An 11,456-nucleotide genomic window follows, 5' to 3' on the forward strand; every position below is an offset into this window, starting at 1 on the left:
AAAGGCAGTTTTGTTTAGAATAGGAATTTAAAATTGGCAGTTAGGAAGTACATGTTACATAAAAGGGCAGCCTATAAATTGCATAGATGAGCATAATTGTGAAATTTTAGAAACTTACAAACCAGAGAGATCTTAGGTTGAATTCCCTTATCATTGTTGAACAGTGTCTGTCATGACATTTTAATGAAAAAGAAAAAACATAAAGGGATATTATGAAAACCAAAGAAACACAAAAAATAAAACATAAGTTATTGCCACACTGAAGAATGAATGTTAATTGGTGTTGTGCGTGGGTGCAGTCCATGTGTGATAAACATTCTACATTGAGTTGGTTAGATAAGCACTTTTAAGTTAGAAATAGTGCTCCAAGTCTGTACTATATTACATTTATACTTTTTTATTGTTTGTTGTTGTTGTTGTTGTTTTGTTGTTTTGTAGCTGGCTGGTATGGGGATCCAAACCCCCAGATATTGATGTTATAATACTGTGCTCTGACCAACTGAGCTAACCAGCCAGCCCTATTTAAATTTTTTTTTTGCCAGCAAATTTAAACAGATATGCAGTTAAAAGTGCCAACTATTACTGTGATATTCTTATCATCCTGAGTCTATTATTAAAATAGTTTTAGAAAACATTCCTGATGCAATTAACAAAAGAATCATGCAAAGTGAACACCTTTTACTTTCGCCCCTTTTGTTATATTCAGTCACATTCTAGTGGGAGTTAACTATAACTTTAAAGATTTTCTAATAGTATTTCTCATTTGTTGAACATTATAAATTGGAAAATTTTGGATATGGTTGGACTATACAAACATTGGATATATTAGAAATTGTAGAGGATAGTTACTGCATGCATCAGGGATGGGATCCTTCTGAGAATACTAGAATAGGGAATTATGACACAGCTGTCGGGTACTGGAAGCTGTCACATTAATGTCACCACAATCATCACCAAACTCTGTAGATGATCTTACTAAAATTGTATTTGAAAGAAAGAAATTGTAAAGAATAAAAATTTTAGTCCTGTCTCATCAGTGAATTTTACTCTTAGTAGATTTTAAAAAAACTTTTTTAGTCATGCTGTTCAGGAAACTTAAATTTTTGTTGGGGTAAGATTATGTCACTATGCATATTAAAAATAATAGGGCTCAGGGCCGGCCGGTGGCTCACTCGGGAGAGTGCGGTGCTGATAACACCAAGGCCCCGGGTTCGGATCCCATATACGGATGGCCGGTTTGCTCACTGGCTGAGCGTGGTGCTGACAACACCAAGTCAAGGGTTAAGATCCCCTTACCGGTCATCTTTAAAAAAAAAATAATAATAATAATAATAGGGCTCAGATATTAACTGAACCCCACACCTACTCAAAGATTTATCCATTAAATGCTGCTAAACATGCCAGACTTATCTCAGTTTAAGGGAAAGCTTAAAGGATTAATTCACTTTGGCCATCTCTTGTCAAGTATTTGTTTTCAGTAATTTAGGGCACATGACCAAAGAAAGGGATAGATAGGTGGCTTAAAGGATTAGAGTGGTGGAAATAGTTGTTTCATGTTTCAAAGAGTGCTTTCAGGCTCTTTTATTCTTTATAGCATAGGCAGCTTAATTTGCTTGACATGTTTTCTCAGTGACTGCTGGCAATAGCACCTCTTTGTTTTGGACATCGACTTTAATTTTTTTTTTTCACTGACTTTGTTAGTTTAGTTTCTTTTATAATTCTAGCCTTTCCTCACCCTGCACCCCCACCTGGCTTTTGATATATCCTTCTTTCTGTTGCTCACACAGGAAGGTTTTTTTTTTTTTAAACAGAAATTCTAGCCAACAGCTTGAGGGCACTGGTGGAAAAAATATACTGTAGTTGCAGGGACTCCATTGTTACATTCATTGTGCCTTCAGACCTCCTGGAAAGAGGTTCCTTTGATAAATGTCTCTGGTCTAATAGACCCTAAAGAATCTCTCTTTGGTGTGTGTGTATGCTTGTGTATATATACATCATATTCTATATATCATAGAAACAAAAACACAGATGTAAAATAAGATCTTCACCCAACAGAAGTGCACACATCTAATTAATACTAGCCTACTACTATAGATTTTTATATCTTTCTATATGTTAAAGAGAGGCTTGTCTCATAAAACCACCTAGTATGGATTAGCTAGAAATGTCATCAGCATCACAATTCTTCTGCATATCAGTTATTTTCGTTCAATGTTTATGAGGGCATATATGTGAAAACAGAGTATTAAGCAATCATTAAAATGTATATTTATGGGCCGGCCTATGGCTCACTTGGGAGAGTGCAGTGCTGATAACACCAAGGCCACGGGTTCGGATCCCATATAGGGATGGCCGGTTAGCTCACTGGATGAGCATGGTGCTGACAACACCAAGTCAAGGGTTCAGATCCCCTTACCGGTCATCTTTAAAAAAAAAAAAGTATATTTATGAATTTATGTATTTTATAAGTGAAAAATACAGGGGATTTATCTACATATATGATTTCATTTGTGTAAAGATAGTACATGAAAAAGACTAGAAGAAAGTACACAAAAGGATAACAATGGCTGGGCTGTCTTGTGGTATTTTTCCTTTTTAATATTTTCATGTCATTTTCATATTTTCCATAATTATTTTTACAATTTGCAAAATTAAATATTATTTTAGCTTATTCATAGAACTGGATGGTAATTTTTAATGTATAATGAATACAGTATTATAAAGGTTAGCAGCCCAAATGCAATAATCTAATAATTTATGTCTAGCTATGCATTTCAGTTTATTCCTTTTGAAAAAGAAAGTTACCTTACAGCATTCTCAAAATTTGAACAAAATGTACTGAATCGAAGTCTACAACTTTAAGAGTGTTCTCCAAACCTTTTTTTTTTTTTTTTTTTTTAAAGATGACCGGTAAGGGGATCTTAACCCTTGACTTGGTGTTGTCAGCACCACGCTCACCCAGTGAGCAACCGGCCATCCCTATATAGGATCCGAAACTGTGGCCTTGGTGTTATCAGCACCGCACTCTCCCGAGTGAGCCACAGGCCAGCCCCAAAACTTTTTTTTACATATTATTTATTTATACACTATGCAGTAAATAGACATTTTTAAGGATGAGATGAAATAAAAATATAAAGAGGCATTTATTTAATACGATAATCTTGTGTAGCCCCGAAGGACATACATCAGACTTTGGAGACCATTTCCTTAGAAGACAAAAAAGTGAAGTCAAATAAGTTTAGGGTTTTTCATTTATTTACATTCTGTGTTCCTTTCCATTATTTAAAAACAAAACAAAACAAAACAAGATTTAAGAGTAAATAGCAGAAAGAAAATGAGAACCAAATTTTTGCTTGTCTTTGTGTTAGACTTCGCATTCATTTTTTGAAGATTGAGTTTATCTACTATTCAGGTTCAAATTTTGGTGGTCACTTATGCAGCACATCTTCTAAAATTGGAATGATACATAGAAGATTAGCATGGCCCCTGCGCAAGCATGCATGCAAATTTGTGAAGCATTCCATGTTTTGTGCAGTCTCCAGAAGGAAATTGGACATCGGACCAAGAAACATGGCAATCCCTGCTTTAATGTTTGTTTGTTTTTTATTTGGCACCTGGCTGGTAGCAGGGATTGAACCCTTGACCTTGATGTTATCAATACCATGCTCTAACCAACTGAGCTAACCAGCCAGCCCTCCCTGCTTAAGTTTATATTTATAGAATTTTATAGGAATGGCTGAAAGGATAAATGAAACTCAGACACAGCCCATAAACTAGAAGATATGGGTAGAGCAAGGACAGGCCACGTCTAAGACTTACCTTAACACATGATCTAGGGAGCTGTCACTGTGCAAAGACAAGCACTGCTGGTTTGAATTAGAAGAGATTCTGGATGCTTCCCTTAGGCTTCTAGGACATCCTTCCTTGGGAATAAGGAAATAGTTCTGGGAATTCAAGCAGGAGCTCAGAATATATTTCCAATCTCTGTCGTTTCCACTGTTGGCTGGCAAACAGATAAGAGGAAGGGAAATTAATACTGAGCCACATACAAGGGGAAAAAAGCTAATGTACCTGAATAAAAGGAACATTGTTCACATATACAAGAAAATATTAAGGAGTAAGATTTCATCAAGTATTAAATTTATATTTACTAAACCAATCAATGTTAGGTCAATATTCTAAACAGAAATGATTAGGGAGAGAACAAGCTGGAAAAAAATTTTTTTTTTACAAAGAGTTCTGAATCTTCATCAGCAAGTGAGATTTGTTTTTGCATTTTATCCCCCTTTGAAGGTTAGAGAGGATTAACACATGACTACTTGTTTTTTAAGACTCAGCTCAAATATTACTTCTTTAATGCCACCATGCAGTTTTCCCCTCTGTTTCCTCACAGCACATTCTACCTCTATTTTTAAAAAAGCATTTTGATATAATTGCTTCTTTCAAATAAAATGAGGCTGAGACTATGTCATTTTGGATCCATGTTACTGTAGGGGAGAAGAACTGCCTTTCCTTCCCATCTTAGGCTCATGGCTGAGGTCCCATTTACAAAAGACAGAATACCAGGAGAAAAAGCATACAAATTTATTTAAACAACATAAGGAAATGAAGACGCAAAGAAGCAATTAAACCTGAGTGTTTTTATGCTAGGCTTGGTGAAGAAGTGGATATGATTAGAAATATGATTAGAAAAAGGGGATATGATCTGGCTGGTCCAGGGATCAAACCCTGGACCTTGATGTCATCAGCACCATGCTCTAACCAACTGCGCTAACCAGCCAGCCCAGGGTGTATGATCTAATGGTAATAAACTGGAAGGAACTTAGCAAGGCTTGTTTGTTCAGATTCTTCTCTGTGCCCCTGTCTCTTCAGAGATAAGGATGTTCCTTTCCACCAGTCATAGGGAAGGTGCCTCTCAAATGAGGGTATTGTGATCTGCTTCAGAGGAAAGTCAGAAAAATCCTTCCTCGGTTTTATGACCCGCCTCAGAGGACAAGAGAGGGGAAGATGAGAGGGACCTTCCTGCTGCTGTTTTCTCAAAAGCCAAGGTGCCATATTTTGCATATTGTGTCCTCAACTTTGTCAGCACCTAGCACAATAAAAGTTTTAGTCTAGATTTATATCATAAACAAACGAGTACTCCATTTATGTCCAACTCTAAGTTAAATTAATAATCAACTTCAAGGGCCAGCCCGTGGCTCACTTGGGAGAGTGTGGTGTTGATAACACCAAGGCCACGGGTTCGGATCCCTGTATAGGGATGGCCAGTTAGCTTACTTGGGAGAGCGTGGGGCTGACAACACCAAGTCAAGGGTTAAGATCCCCTTACTGGTCATCTTTTAAAAATAATAATAATAGTAATAATAATCAACTTCACCTTCACTTTTAGACTTTTACTTAAAATTATTTGAGAAACAAAATTAGCTGATTTAATTTTTATCTATCTGGATACAAAAATAAGTAATGAAATAAGCAAGATGTAATACCCACATTTGTTCATCAGTCTTTCATGTCATCCAGCTGGCTATATTTGTGCAATACTTTTTAAACGTTTACCACGACCAAAAAGAAAAAGCTATCAAGAACATTTTTGGACAATTCAGAAAATTAGAATGGACTGTACTGTTAAATTTCTTGAGCATTAATATGGTATTGCTGTTAGATAGGAGAATGTTCTTGTTCTTAGGGGATACATACTGAATTATTTAGTGGTAAAATGTCACAATACCTGCCACTTACTTTCAAGTGGTTCAAAAGAGGGGAAAAAAAGGAAAATGTTAAAATACTAACAAATGGTAGATCCAGGCAAAGATTATATGAGGGTTTATTAAACTATAACATCTTTTTCTATAATTTGAAATTAAAAGTTGGTAGAAGATGATGTAAACAAAAAAGTTTCTAAAGCCTATGAAAGGGTTTTTCTCCTTGAAGCCTTTTGTAAAGAAGCAATGCCCATGGTTTCTAGAGGCTAAATAAAACCTGTTAACTCCTGAATCATATTTTAATTTGGCTGAGATACAGGTTTATGACTGGTTCTAAACTTTTGTCTTCCCAAGAAATTTTAAAAGGAAGGTAATATAGATAGCTCAAAATGAATTTGTTAAATGTGATTCTTTGGCATCAGATAAGGAGAATAGAAATTTAGAGGATAGCTATTAGGCATAGGTAGAAGACATGACTAAATCTGGGAATGTCTGGCCACAGATAAAACTGACCTGTTAATCTATAGATTGGATTGATGACATATACCAGAAAACTTAGAAGAGTGTTCTGCAAAGAGCCCCACTGTATTTGTATCAGTGAGAGTCTAGTCAGAGAAATAGAAACCATTGTTTGAGAGAATTTAAGGCAGGGAATTGGTTACATGGTGATGGAACAGCTGAGACTAAGTTCAAAGTGGACATTGAAGCAACTCTGACTTAATGTGGCAAGAAGCCACTACCGCCTCTACTGCTAATGAAATGGTGGTGGAAGACAGTGTCCTCAGAGCCTGGAAACCAGGCTGTCCTCAGGAGCTGGAGTCAGAGGGTCACGTAGGTCAAATAGGAGCAGGATCCCAGAGGGAGGGGCTGTTCCAAGGGGGCTGAAGCTACAGAGGAGACAGCCACTGCCAGAGAGAAGGAGAGAAATCTCTGCCTTTCCCCTTTCTCCCATCCTCTAACCTCTCACCATGACCAAACTTAGGGGGAGGTCACAGGTCAAGGGAGTTTGGGGAAGGCAATTTCTTGTGATAAAGAGCAGAGTAGGGAAGAGATTGGGTAAAGGACTGTATTAGTCTGTTTGTGTTGCCATAAGAGAAAAACCTGAGACTGGGTAATTTATAAAGAACAGAGGTTTATTTGGCTTACGATTCTGGACCAGCTACATCTGGCATGGGCCTCAGGCTGCTCCTATTCATAGCAGAAAGCAGCAGGCAGCCAGTGAGTACAAGCAGATCACATGGCGAGAAGAAACAAGAGAGAAAGAGAGAGAGAGGAGGTGCCAGGGTCTTTTAAACAACCAGCTCTTGCAGGAACTAATAGAGTGGGAACTCATTCACTACCCCAACCTCACATGGAGAGCATTAATCCATTCATGAGGGATCTGCCCCCATGACTCAAACAGCTTTCAACATTGCCACATTGTGGATCAGATTTCCACATGAATTTTGGCAGAGACAACACATCCAATCTCTATCAGGGACACAAAGAATAATTGCAATATGTAATGATGAATATGCTAAAAGTATTGATCTGATTATTGCATGTCATATACAGATGATAGTAGTCAATGCTGTACTCCAAAAATATGTATAATCAATTATGCTTAATAAAAAAAGAGATAGCAAATCCTGATAGATCCAAACAAATAAACAGAAAGTCCTTTAAAAAAAAAAGCAGAGTAAGGAAAGGACAAGGGAGATAAATCTGAGAGTAAGCAGTTAAAGAAGAGGCACACATACTATTATATATTTTTTCTTTTTTGCTAAAATTTCTCAAATTCATAGTCATATGTAATAGCGTTGTACTATTAATATTAGTTAATATTAATTAATAGTATAGGACTGAAGCCATGTTGGGACCTAAAACAGCATGGGCTTTACAAAAGATTTAAAAGTCACAGTTTTTTTTTCTTGGTATGCATTTCTCTGAGTTCCCTCTTTTCCCATGGTTATTTGATATTTTGAACCTTGATTATGGGGCAGGGTGTCATTATTTACATAAACGTAAAGTTGTTTTGCAGTCAGCCTGGAGCTGCAGACTTGCTATCAGATATGTACTCTGCAGACTTTGAGAAACCAAGGAAGGCATCAGTGAAGCTGTGCTGATTCCACCCTGAAGCAAATCAGAATCCTGACGGACCTAAGATTGTCGGGCCTTAAAAACTAATGCCACCTTAAGTGACATTACAAGCGGCGCCATTATGGGCCCACAAGGGCATATTAACGTGGCAGCCTAAGGCGGCACTGGGAGGAAGTAGGGTGGGAGTGTCTGCGGGAACCTTGCCTTAGCCCTTATTGGCCAAATACGTGCTTCCGTGCTCATGAACACTGCGTGATTGCAATAGCTAGGCATTGAGACAGGATGCATGCCCTTGACCTTTAAGCTGATTGCAGGATGTAAAAACCTCCCTTCCGCATTTGCCTTTAAAAGCAAGTGCTTGTGTGATAATAAACAGAACTGCTCGACAAAACCCTCGTTGCGTCTGAGTGTCCTTTAACCGGGCTGGTTGGGGCCGGCGGTGTGCTTACCTCTCTTCACGGCTCTCTTCCCCTGTCTCCTTCCAAAGGGGACAGGAGGGAAAGAGGAATCTGGGCCATTTGCTCACCCACCAAAAGGAACGAGGCTAGGGCTGTTCGGGTTGGCTGGTGGCGGACCCGACACTAATGATATCTAAACTTATATAGGATTGCTACAAAATATGAAGTTCATTTTGCATCTTAGAAAATAATCAAATTTTAAAAATAATTATATCTGTTGTTGGTACTACCTAATGTGTGAACAAAAATCTCTGAAGAGCAGAATTACTTTTCCAAGAGATTTACAATCCTAAATTTTGAATTCCTGGTTGCCTAAAGGTATAGCTTAATCCCTATTTTGCATTAAAAAATGTAGTAAGTGGGCCTGGCCTGTTATCTCAGTTGGTTAGAGCACGGTGTTGTAACACCAAGGTCCAGGGTTCAGATCCTTGTTCTGGCCAGCTGCCAAAAAAAAAGAAAAAGAAAAAGAAGTAGTAAGCTCTATTAAATTTTTAAAATAAGCTATTTATTATTTTATTATTTATTACTAATAAATTTTATTTTATTTTTATTAAATTCTATTTTATCATTATTATAATTTTATTTCAATGTTTATTATTTTATTGCATTTAAAAATAAGCTATTTTTAAATTTTGATGAGCTATATTTAAAAGCTTATTTTTAAAATTTGCTATTTCAATATGGTTGTAGCACTGGATGGTTGCTCAGTTGTTAGAGCACAGTGCTGATAACAGTTCAGGGTATGATCCCTCTACCAGACAGCCACCAAAAAAAAAAAAAAAAAGAATATGAAGATAATACAGTTGTAAAGAGCAAGATTGTTGTGTGTAAGCAACAGACTTCAGTGTTAAATGCAAAGTGCAGACACCAACACATTTGCCTGTGATTGTGATTAGCCTTCTGACAGAATAATCTTTTGTTTGAGCTGAGCACATCTTGTTTTTGAAATATCATTATAGATTTAAGAATCTGGATCTCTCATAGGACTTTCACAATTGTAATAAAATTATTACTGCTTTGTACTTGCATGGCATTCTGTAGATTATCAAGAATCACTAGACAATGTTTCCCTCATTTCACAGTTTAGGAAACTGAAGACAAGACAGAAGGTTTTAATCAAGAAAATAGTTATAATTTGGTATGTAGGGTTTAGGTTATCGTATTAATAATGGCTGTCTCAATCAGGTGGACTGACAAAATGCCATAAACTGAGTGGCTTAAACAACAGACATGCTGGTGGTTAACTCAGTTGGTTAGAATGTGGCCTTGTAACACCAGGTCAAGGGTTCAGATACCCATACTGGCCAGCCGCCAAAAAAATAAAAATAAAAACAAAAAACCCAGAAATGTGTTTCTCACAGTTCAAGAGGCTGGAAGTCGGAGAGCAGGATGCCAATTCTAGTAAGGCCATCTTCCTGGCTTGCAGACAGCTGCCCTCTTGCTGTGGCCTCACATGGCAGAGAGGGGGTAGGGAGAAGAGCTCTTCTTATCAGGGCAATAATACATTATGGGGTCTCCACCTTCATGATCTCATCTAAACCTAATTACCTCCCAAAGATCTCACCTCCAGATCCCATCACATTGGGGATTAGGGTTTCAACATATGTTTTTGGGAGAACACAAACACTCAGTCCATAGCAGCAGTAAAAATAAAATTGGCCAGAAGTAATGAAAACCATGGACACTAACACCTAAATAGAAAAATATGCAAACAACAATTTTTAAAGAAAATAACAAAACCATGCTTTCAAAAGAATCCTTCACTGGTAATCGGATACTGCATAGTTAAATTGAAATAAGATTTTATTTTGCATCTACCAACTGGCTGATTTTTAAAATGATGATACTCAACTCTTGTCAGTACGGTGGTCAGAGTATACTACTCTGTATGAGTAGTACAAATTGGCATGTTATTTTTTAGAAATGAATTTGGCTATATACAGCAATAACCTTCAAAATATTCAAACTTTTATCCAAGCTTTTCTCATAAGAAATTTTTTTATTGAAATGTAACTGATTGTACATATTTGTGGAGTACAGCATTGCTTATCAATACCTGTGTGCAATATGTGATGCTCAAATCAGGATAATTGTATATTCAACATTACACAGTGTAATCGTTTTTTATGGCCCTTTACCTATTTCTGGCTAACCTCCCCCCCACCCCTTCTCACCTCTGGTATCCTCAGTTCTGTTCTCTCCTTTTGAAAGTTCAGCATATTCCTGAGATTGTTGTATCTTTATTTATTTATTTACTTACTTACTTACTTACTTATTTTATTTTTTAGCTTCCACTTGTGAGTGAGGACATGTGGTATTTCTCTTTCTGTGCCTGGCTTATTTCACTTCACATAATTTTGTCTAAGTTTATCCATGTTGTGGTGAATGGCAGAATTTCATCCTTTTTATGGCAGAGTAGTATTCCTTTGAGTATGTGTATGTGTGTGTATATATATATATATACACACACACACACATACATATATGCATACATACATATATATATATATACATACATACATATATATCTATTTATATCTCACATTTTCCTTATCCAGTAGTCTGTTGATGGACATTTATGTTGGTTCCAACTCTTGGTTCTTGTAAACAGAGCTGCGATAAACATGGGAGTGCAGACATTCCTTCAACATGATGATTTCTGTTCTTTTGGGCATACACCCAGCAGTGGGATTGCGGGATCATATGGCAGTTCTATCTGTAGTTGTTTGAGAAACCTCCAGACTGTTTTCCATAATTGCTGTGCTAATTTACAGTACCACCAACAGTGGAGGAGGGTTTGGATGTGTTGTCCCCCAAAACTCATGTGGAAATCTGATCCCCAATGTGGCAGTGCTGGAAGCTGTTTGAGTCATGGGAGTGGATCCCTCATGAATGGATTAATGCTCTCCCTAGGTAGGCAGATTAATGAGTGAGTTCTTGCTCTATTAGTTCTCACAAGAGCTGGTTGTTAAAAAAGACTGTGACAACTCCTCTCTCAGTCTCTTGCATCCTCTTGCCATGTGATCTGCTTGTACCTGCCGGCTGTCTGCCACTTTCTGCCATGAGTAGAAGCAGCCTGAGGCCCACACCAGATGCAGCTGTCCCAGAATCATAAGTCAAATAAACCTCTGTTCTTTATAAATTACCCAGTCTCAGGTATTTCTGTTATAGCAGCACAAATGGACTAATACAGAAGTCTAAATGAGAACCCTTTGTT

The 11,456-nt window shown here is 37.3% G+C and overlaps 1 non-coding gene across 1 annotated transcript; it reads left to right on the forward strand.

Annotated features, from left to right (window-relative positions):
• Positions 1-3,424: 3,424 nt before the first annotated feature.
• Positions 3,425-3,530, forward strand: LOC134374195 (U6 spliceosomal RNA). The gene has a single exon (XR_010023068.1). It is a non-coding gene; the product is annotated as a U6 spliceosomal RNA (small nuclear RNA).
• The last annotated feature ends 7,926 nt before the right edge of the window (positions 3,531-11,456 follow it).

Source organism: Cynocephalus volans, chromosome 3 (assembly GCF_027409185.1).
Source record: "Cynocephalus volans isolate mCynVol1 chromosome 3, mCynVol1.pri, whole genome shotgun sequence".
Lineage (NCBI taxonomy): Eukaryota > Metazoa > Chordata > Mammalia > Dermoptera > Cynocephalidae > Cynocephalus > Cynocephalus volans.